Raw genomic sequence first — 9,860 nt, 5'->3', positions numbered from 1 at the left:
TGAATATGTTCCCCATACTAAAGTGTTACCATGTTTTTTTTACTGTTGCACAAAATGAAGCGTGCATGAACATCACCTTGTTCAAAGAACAAAACCAACACAGTGCATAAACTCACAACAAATTACACACCTGCAAACCAGTCAGCTGTTGCCGTATCCGTAATACGCCGATAGGGAGAAGTTTTTATTTACACGATGAGTCGGGTGTGTCTCGACCTCCGCCGAACCCCTAGGGTTCCATCGAACCCAGGTTAAGAACCACTGTCTTGTAGGAAGTTTCACCACTTAAAAATCACTTAGGCATCTTCAGAATGGATTTGACTATCATTTAAAAAGGTTTCCCTGTAGGGGACCTGTTTTTTTTTTGTCCCCATACCGTCAAGAGGTCCCCTAAAGGTGACTGTGTAAACAGAGCCATGTCCCCATTAAGTAAGCATTGCCAGAACACACACACTCACACACACACACACACACACACACACTGTGCTTGTTTCCACCCAGCGGGGACAAGGTAGATCATGTGACGATGTAAACGTGCCCGGTCAGGACAGATAATATTCCTAATATTCATAAAGCAAGACTCTTCACTCACTGACGCCAGATAGAAAAATATCCACAAAGTTTGGCAGTTTGTACGATAATGAAAAGCTTGTTTTTTTCCCCCCAAATGCTTTTGTACAACAATCACTTTTTTCTTTAGTTTAAAAACACGTTCTTAAGTAGGGCTGGACAACAACAACAATAACAATAATAATAATAATAATTTCATAAATGACGGAGTGCAGATAAAACGGTGCATTAGTGCATTTTTCACACATTAAACAGAAAGTATTTTGTTCCTCCTTACATTCAGCAAGACGTGTTTTGATGGGAGAAATCGTTCCAATAAAAGGCGACTTTATGATTTCTAATAAATACGACATTTGTTGAAAAAAATCCAGTGAGCGATGGCGACGAGGACAACACAAACATTTTGGAGACAAAAGTGTGCTTGTTGAACACCATGATCCTGGTTCGGGTTTGATGCCCGGAGAAAAAACTGTTCTGAGGTTTGAAGTCGATGCTTGTTGTGCTGGTGGACCACACCTGGGAAGCTTGTGTGTGTGTGTGTGTGTGTGTGTGTGTGTGTGTGTGTGTGTGTGTGTGTGTGTGCTACAGTCTGGTGAAAACTAGGGATGTCCGATAATGGCTTTTTTGCCGATATTCCGATATTGTCCAACTCTTTAAAGGGGAACATTATCACAATCACAGAAGGGTTAAAACCATTAAAAATCAGTTCCCAGTGTCTTATTATATTTTTCGAAGTTTTTTTCAAAATTTTACCCATCACGCAATATCCCTAAAAAAAGCTTCAAAGTGCCTGATTTTAACCATCGTTATATACACACCCGTCCATTTTCCTGTGACGTCACATAGTGAAGCCAACACAAACAAACATGGCGCATAGAACAGTAAGCTATAGCGACATTAGCTCGGATTCAGACTCGGATTTCAGCGGCTTAAGCGATTCAACAGATTATGCATGTATTGAAACGGATGGTTGTGGTGTGGAGGCAGGTAGCGAAAACGAAATTGAAGAAGAAACTGAAGCTATTGAGCCATATCGGTTTGAACCGTATGCAAGCGAAACCGACAAAAACAACACGACAGTCAGCGACACGGGAGAAAGCGAGGACGAATTCGGCGATCGCCTTCTAACCAACGATTGGTGTGTGTTTGTTTGGCATTAAAGGAAACTAACAACTATGAACTAGGTTTACAGCATATGAAATACATTTGGCAACAACATGCACTTTGAGAGTGCAGACAGCCCAGTTTTCATCAATTAATATATTCTGTAGACATACCCTCATCCACTCTCTTTTCCTGAAAGCTGATCTGTCTAGTTTTGGAGTTGATGTCAGCAGGCCAGGGAAGCTAGGGTCGATATTCTTCTCTTGATCATCTTTGGTGGCATAAGGGACGGTGTGAGCCAAGACATCCAGGGGGTTTAGCTCGCTCGTCTGCGGGAACAAACTGCCGCCATAACAAAGACTTAATTTAGAGTTTTGTGGAAACTAGGGGAACATATTCTAAGTAACAAAGACTTAATTTAGAGTTATTTGGACACTAGGGGAACATTTTCTAAGTAACAAAGACTTAGTTTAGAGTTTTTGGGACACTCGGCGAACATTTTCTAAGTAACAAAGACTTAAATTAGAGTTTTTTGGATAATAAGGGAACATATTCTAAATAACAAAGACTTAATTTAGAGTTTTTTGGACACTAGAGGAACATTTTCTAAGCAACAAAGACTTAATTTAGAGTTATTTGGACACTAGGGGAACATTTTCTAAGTAACAAAGACTTAAATTACAGTTTTTTGGACAATAAGGGAACATATTCTAAGTAAAAAATACTTAATTTAGAGTTTTTTGGACACTAGGGGAACATATTTTAAGTTACAAAGACTTAATTTAGAGTTTTTTGGACAAAAGGGGAACATATTCTAAGTAACAAAGACTTAATTTAGAGTTTTTTGGACACTAGGGGAACATATTCTAAGTAACAAAGACTTAATTTAGAGTTTTTTGGACACTAGGGGAACATATTATAAGTAACAAAGACTTAATTTAGAGTTTTTTGGACACTAGGGGAACATATTCTAAGTTACAAAGACTTAATTTAGAGTTTTTTGGACACTAGGGGAACATTTTCTAAGTAACAAAGACTTAGTTTAGAGTTTTTTGGACACTCGGGGAACATTTTCTAAGTAACAAAGACTTAATTTAGAGTTTTTTGGACACTAGAGGAACATATTCTAAGTTACAAAGACTTAATTTAGAGTTTTTTGGACAAAAGGGGAACATATTCTAAGTAACAAAGACTTAATTTAGAGTTTTTTGGACATTAGGGGAACATATTCTAAGTAACAAAGACTTAATTTAGAGTTTTTTGAACACTAGGGGAACATATTCTAAGTAACAAAGACTTAATTTAGAGTTATTTGGACACTAGGGGAACATTTTCTAAGTAACAAAGACTTAGTTTAGAGTTTTTTGGACACTCGGGGAACATATTCTAAGTAACAAAGACTTAAATTAGAGTTTTTTGGACAATAAGGGAACATATTCTAAGTAAAAAATACTTAATTTAGAGTTTTTTGGACACTAGGGGAACATATTCTAAGTTACAAAGACTTAATTTAGAGTTTTTTGGACAAAAGGGGAACATATTCTAAGTAACAAAGACTTAATTTAGAGTTTTTTTGGACACTAGGGGAACATATTCTAAGTTACAAAGATTTAATTTAGAGTTTTTTGGACATTAGGGGAACATATTCTAAGTAACAAAGACTTAATTTAGAGTTTTTTGAACACTAGGGGAACATATCCTAAGTAACAAAGACTTAATTTAGAGTTATTTGGACACTAGGGGAACATTTTCTAAGTAACAAAGACTTAGTTTAGAGTTTTTTGGACACTCGGGGAACATTTTCTAAGTAACAGAGACTTAAATTAGAGTTTTTTGGACAATAAGGGAACATATTGTAAGTAACAAAGACTTAATTTAGAGTTTTTTGGACACTAGAGGAACATTTTCTAAGCAACAAATACTTAATTTAGAGTTATTTGGACACTAGGGGAACATTTTCTAAGTAACAAAGACTTAGTTTAGAGTTTTTTTGGACACTCGGGGAACATATTCTAAGTAACAAAGACTTAAATTAGAGTTTTTTGGACAATAAGGGAACATATTCTAAGTAAAAAATACTTAATTTAGAGTTTTTTGGACACTACGGGAACATATTCTAAGTTACAAAGACTTAATTTAGAGTTTTTTGGACAAAAGGGGAACATATTCTAAGTAACAAAGACTTAATTTAGAGTTTTTTGGACACTAGGGGAACATATTCTAAGTAACAAAGACTTAATTTAGAGTTTTTTGGACACTAGGGGAACATATTCTAAGTTACAAAGACTTAATTTAGAGTTTTGTGGACACTAGGGGAACAAATTCTAAGTAACAAAGACTTAATTTAGAGTTTTTTGGACACTAGGGGAACATATTCTAAGTAACAAAGACTTAATTTAGAGTTTTTTGGACACTAGGGGAACATTTTCTAAGTAACAAAGACTTAGTTTAGAGTTTTTTGGACACTAGGGGAACATTTTCTAAGTAACAAAGACTTAATTTAGAGTTATGTGGACACTAGGGGAACACATTCTAAGTAACAAAGACTTAAATTAGAGTTTTTTGGACAATAAGGGAACATATTCTAAGTAACAAAGACTTAATTTAGAGTTTTTTGGACACTAGGGGAACATATTCTAAGTTACAAAGATTTAATTTAGAGTTTTTTGGACATTAGGGGAACATATTCTAAGTAACAAAGACTTAATTTAGAGTTTTTTGAACACTAGGGGAACATATTCTAAGTAACAAAGACTTAATTTAGAGTTATTTGGACACTAGGGGAACATTTTCTAAGTAACAAAGACTTAAATTAGAGTTTTTTGGACAATAAGGGAACATATTGTAAGTAACAAAGACTTAATTTAGAGTTTTTTGGACACTAGAGGAACATTTTCTAAGCAACAAATACTTAATTTAGAGTTATTTGGACACTAGGGGAACATTTTCTAAGTAACAAAGACTTAGTTTAGAGTTTTTTTGGACACTCGGGGAACATATTCTAAGTAACAAAGACTTAAATTAGAGTTTTTTGGACAATAAGGGAACATATTCTAAGTAAAAAATACTTAATTTAGAGTTTTTTGGACACTACGGGAACATATTCTAAGTTACAAAGACTTAATTTAGAGTTTTTTGGACAAAAGGGGAACATATTCTAAGTAACAAAGACTTAATTTAGAGTTTTCTGGACACTAGGGGAACATATTCTAAGTAACAAAGACTTAATTTAGAGTTTTTTGGACACTAGGGGAACATATTCTAAGTTACAAAGACTTAATTTAGAGTTTTGTGGACACTAGGGGAACATATTCTAAGTAACAAAGACTTAATTTAGAGTTTTTTGGACACTAGGGGAACATATTTTAAGTTACAAAGACTTAATTTAAAGTTTTTTGGACAAAAGGGGAACATATTCTAAGTAACAAAGACTTAATTTAGAGTTATTTGGACACTAGGGGAACATTTTCTAAGTAACAAAGACTTAAATTAGAGTTTTTTGGACAATAAGGGAACATATTGTAAGTAACAAAGACTTAATTTAGAGTTTTTTGGACACTAGAGGAACATTTTCTAAGCAACAAATACTTAATTTAGAGTTATTTGGACACTAGGGGAACATTTTCTAAGTAACAAAGACTTAGTTTAGAGTTTTTTTGGACACTCGGGGAACATATTCTAAGTAACAAAGACTTAAATTAGAGTTTTTTGGACAATAAGGGAACATATTCTAAGTAAAAAATACTTAATTTAGAGTTTTTTGGACACTACGGGAACATATTCTAAGTTACAAAGACTTAATTTAGAGTTTTTTGGACAAAAGGGGAACATATTCTAAGTAACAAAGACTTAATTTAGAGTTTTCTGGACACTAGGGGAACATATTCTAAGTAACAAAGACTTAATTTAGAGTTTTTTGGACACTAGGGGAACATATTCTAAGTTACAAAGACTTAATTTAGAGTTTTGTGGACACTAGGGGAACATATTCTAAGTAACAAAGACTTAATTTAGAGTTTTTTGGACACTAGGGGAACATATTTTAAGTTACAAAGACTTAATTTAAAGTTTTTTGGACAAAAGGGGAACATATTCTAAGTAACAAAGACTTAATTTAGAGTTTTTTGGACACTAGGGGAACATATTCTAAGTAACAAAGACTTAATTTAGAGTTTTTTGGACACTAGGGGAACATATTCGAAGTAACAAAGACTTAATTTAGAGTTTTCTGGACACTAGAGGAACATATTCTAAGTAACAAAGACTTAATTTAGAGTTATTTGGACAGTAGGGGAACATATTCTAAGTAACAAAGACTTAATTTAGAGTTATTTGGACACTAGGGGAACATATTCTAAGTAACAAAGACTTAATTTAGAGTTATTTGGACACTAGGGGAACATATTCTAAGTAACAAAGACTTAATTTAGAGTTTTTGGACACTAGGGGAACATATTCTAAGTAACAAAGACTTAATTTAGAGTTTGTTGGACAATAAGGGAACATAGTCTAAGTAACAAAGACTTAATTTAGAGTTTTTTGGACACTAGGGGAACATATTCTAAGTAACAAAGACTTAATTTAGAGTTTTTTGGACACTAGGGGAACATATTCTAAGTAACAAAAACTTAATTTAGAGTTATTTGGACACTAGGGGAACATATTCTAAGTAACAAAGACTTAATTTAAAGTTTTTTGCACACTAGGGGAACCTATTCTAAGTAACAAAGACTTAATTTAGAGTTATTTGGACACTAGGGGAACATTTTCTAAGTAACAAAGACTTAGTTTAGAGTTTTTTGAACACACGGGGAACATATTCTAAGTAACAAAGACTTAAATTAGAGTTTTTTGGACAATAAGGGAACATATTCTAAGTAAAAAATACTTAATTTAGAGTTTTTTGGACACTAGGGGAACATATTTTAAGTTACAAAGACTTAATTTAAAGTTTTTTGGACAAAAGGGGAACATATTCTAAGTAACAAAGACTTAATTTAGAGTTTTTTGGACACTCGGGGAACATATTCTAAGTAACAAAGACTTAATTTAGAGTTTTTTGGACACTAGGGGAACATATTATAAGTAACAAAGACTTAATTTAGAGTTTTTTGGACACTAGGGGAACATATTCTAAGTTACAAAGACTTAATTTAGAGTTTTTTGGACACTAGGGGAACATTTTATAAGTAACAAAGACTTAGTTTAGAGTTTTTTGGACACTCGGGGAACATTTTCTAAGTAACAAAGACTTAGTTTAGAGTTTTTTGGACACTCGGGGAACATTTTCTAAGTAACAAAGACTTAAATTAGAGTTTTTTGGACAATAAGGGAACATATTCTAAGTAACAAAGACTTAATTTAGAGTTATTTGGACACTAGGGGAACATTTTCTAAGTAACAAAGACTTAGTTTAGAGTTTTTTGGACACTCGGGGAACATTTTCTAAGTAACAAAGACTTAATTTAGAGTTTTTTGGACACTAGAGGAACATTTTCTAAGCAACAAAGACTTAATTTAGAGTTATTTGGACACTAGGGGAACATTTTCTAAGTAACAAAGACTTAGTTTAGAGTTTTTTGGACACTCGGGGAACATATTCTAAGTAAAAAATACTTTAGAGTTTTTTGGACTCTAGGGGAACATATTTTAAGTTACAAAGACTTAATTTAAAGTTTTTTGGACAAAAGGGGAACATATTCTAAGTAACAAAGACTTAATTTAGAGTTTTTTGGACACTAGGGGAACATATTCGAAGTAACAAAGACTTACGGTAATTTAGAGTTTTTTGGACAGTAGGGGAACATATTCTAAGTTACAAAGACTTAATTTAGAGTTTTTTGGACAAAAGGGGAACATATTCTAAGTAACAAAGACTTAATTTAGAGTTTTTTGGACACTAGGGGAACATATTCTAAGTAACAAAGACTTAATTTAGAGTTTTTTGGACACTAGGGGAACATATTCTAAGTAACAAAGACTTAATTTAGAGTTATTTGGACACTAGGGGAACATATTCTATTCTTTAGCTCGCTCGTCTGCGGGAACAAACTGCCGCCATTGCTTGCCGTGCTAGCGAGGCCCTTTGTCCCTGAATTGCTCACACACTCCGGCAGATTCAATGGGGGTCTGGCGGCAGATTTCTTTGACTTTATCGTTGGAAATGCATCTGCTTGAGTGTCGCAGGATATCCACACATTCTTGCCATCTCTGTCGTAGCATAGCTTTCGTCGGTAAAGTGTGCGGAACAAACGTCCAATTTCTTGCCACTTTCGCATCTTTGGGCCACTGGTGCAACTTGAATCCGTCCCTGTTGGTGTTGTTACACCCTCCGACAACACACCGACGAGGCATGATGTCTCCAAGGTACGGAAAACAGTCGAAAAAACGGAAAATAACAGCTGATTTGACTCGGTGTTTGAGAAAATGGCGGATTGCTTCCCGAGAGCGAATATTAGAAAGGCGTTTAATTCGCCAAAATTCACCCATTTAGAGTTCGGAAATCGGTTAAAAAAATATATGGTCTTTTTTCTGCAACATCAAGGTATGTATTGACGCTTACATAGATCTGGTGATAATGTTCCCCTTTAATTACCGATACCGATATCAACCGATATATACAGTTGTGGAATTAAAACATTATTTTGCCTAACTTGCACAACCAGGTATGGTGAAGATAAGGTCATTTAAAAAAATAATGAAAATAAAATAAAATAAGATAAATAAATTCAAAAAAAATTCTTGAATAAAAAAGAAAGTAAAACAATATAAAAACAGTTACATAGAAACTAGTAATGAATGAAAATTAGTAAAATTAACTGTTAAAGGTTAGTACTATTAGTGGACCAACAGCACGCACAATCATGTGTGCTTACGGACTGTATCCCTTGCAGACTGTATTGATATATATTGATATATAATGTAGTATAATGTTGATATATATCAGGGGTCGGCAACCCAAAATGTTGAAAGAGCCATATTGGACCAAAAATACAAAAACAAATCTGTCTGGAGCCGCAAAAAATTAAAAGCCATATTACATACAGATAGTGTGTCATGAGATATAAATTGAATTAAGAGGACTTAAAGGAAACTAAATGACCTCAAATATAGCTACAAATGAGGCATAATGATGCAATATGTACATATAGCTAGCCTAAATAGCATGTTAGCATCGATTAGCTTGCAGTCATGCAGTGACCAAATATGTCTGATTAGCACTCCACACAAGTCAATAACATCAACAAAACTCACCTTTCATGCACAACGTTAACAGTTTTGTGGACAAAATGAGACAGAAAAAGAAGTGGCATAAAACACGTCCTAGAAAGTCGGAGAAAGTTATACATGTAAACAAACTAGGGTGAGTTCAAGGACCGCCAAAATTAGTAGGACAAAACGGCGCTTGCCAAATACTTGAATCAGTGAAGCATGTTTAATATAAACCATACTTGCCAACCCTCCCGAATTTTCCGGGAGACTCCCGAAATTCAGCGCCTCTCCCGAAAACCTCCCGGGACAAATATTCTCCCGAAAATCTCCCGATTTTTAGCCGGAGCTGGAGGCCATGCCCTCTCCAGCTCCATGCGGACCTGAGTGAGGACAGCCTTTTTTCACGACGGGAGGACAACAGGGTGACAAGAACTAAATCATCCGGACTAGATAGAAATTGTATTATTATGTTTATGTTACCTAAAAATAAATATATTTATTAATTAAAAAAAAAAAAAACGAAATAAATGTTTACTATATTTTGCTAAAAACATCAAAATTAATTGTATTTTTATTTGTGTTTTTTCTGACTCCTTATTACATCCAGCCATAGAATTATACATTCAAATAAACATATTTGAAATAATTAATTTTAAATTATCATAATAATTCATTTAAAATGACCATAATTAATTATTAAAATAATTGCTTGTTTATCAACAACTTTAGCATTTTATTCATTACATTTTGGAGCTCTCAGAAGCCAAGTTATGTTATATTCCTTAATATTTATTTATGCAAGTTTGAAGTATCAATTATCTAAACACAGTTTTGTTTGCATATTTTCAGGATATATATATATATATATATATATATATATATATATATGTATTGTATATATTTATATATATATATGTATATATATATATATATATATATATATATATATATATGAAATACTTGACTTGGTGAAT

The sequence above is a fragment of the Nerophis lumbriciformis genome, linkage group LG13 (assembly GCF_033978685.3).
Source record: "Nerophis lumbriciformis linkage group LG13, RoL_Nlum_v2.1, whole genome shotgun sequence".
Lineage (NCBI taxonomy): Eukaryota > Metazoa > Chordata > Actinopteri > Syngnathiformes > Syngnathidae > Nerophis > Nerophis lumbriciformis.
The sequence above is the reverse complement of the archived record's forward strand: the minus strand, read 5'-3'. Positions refer to the sequence as shown.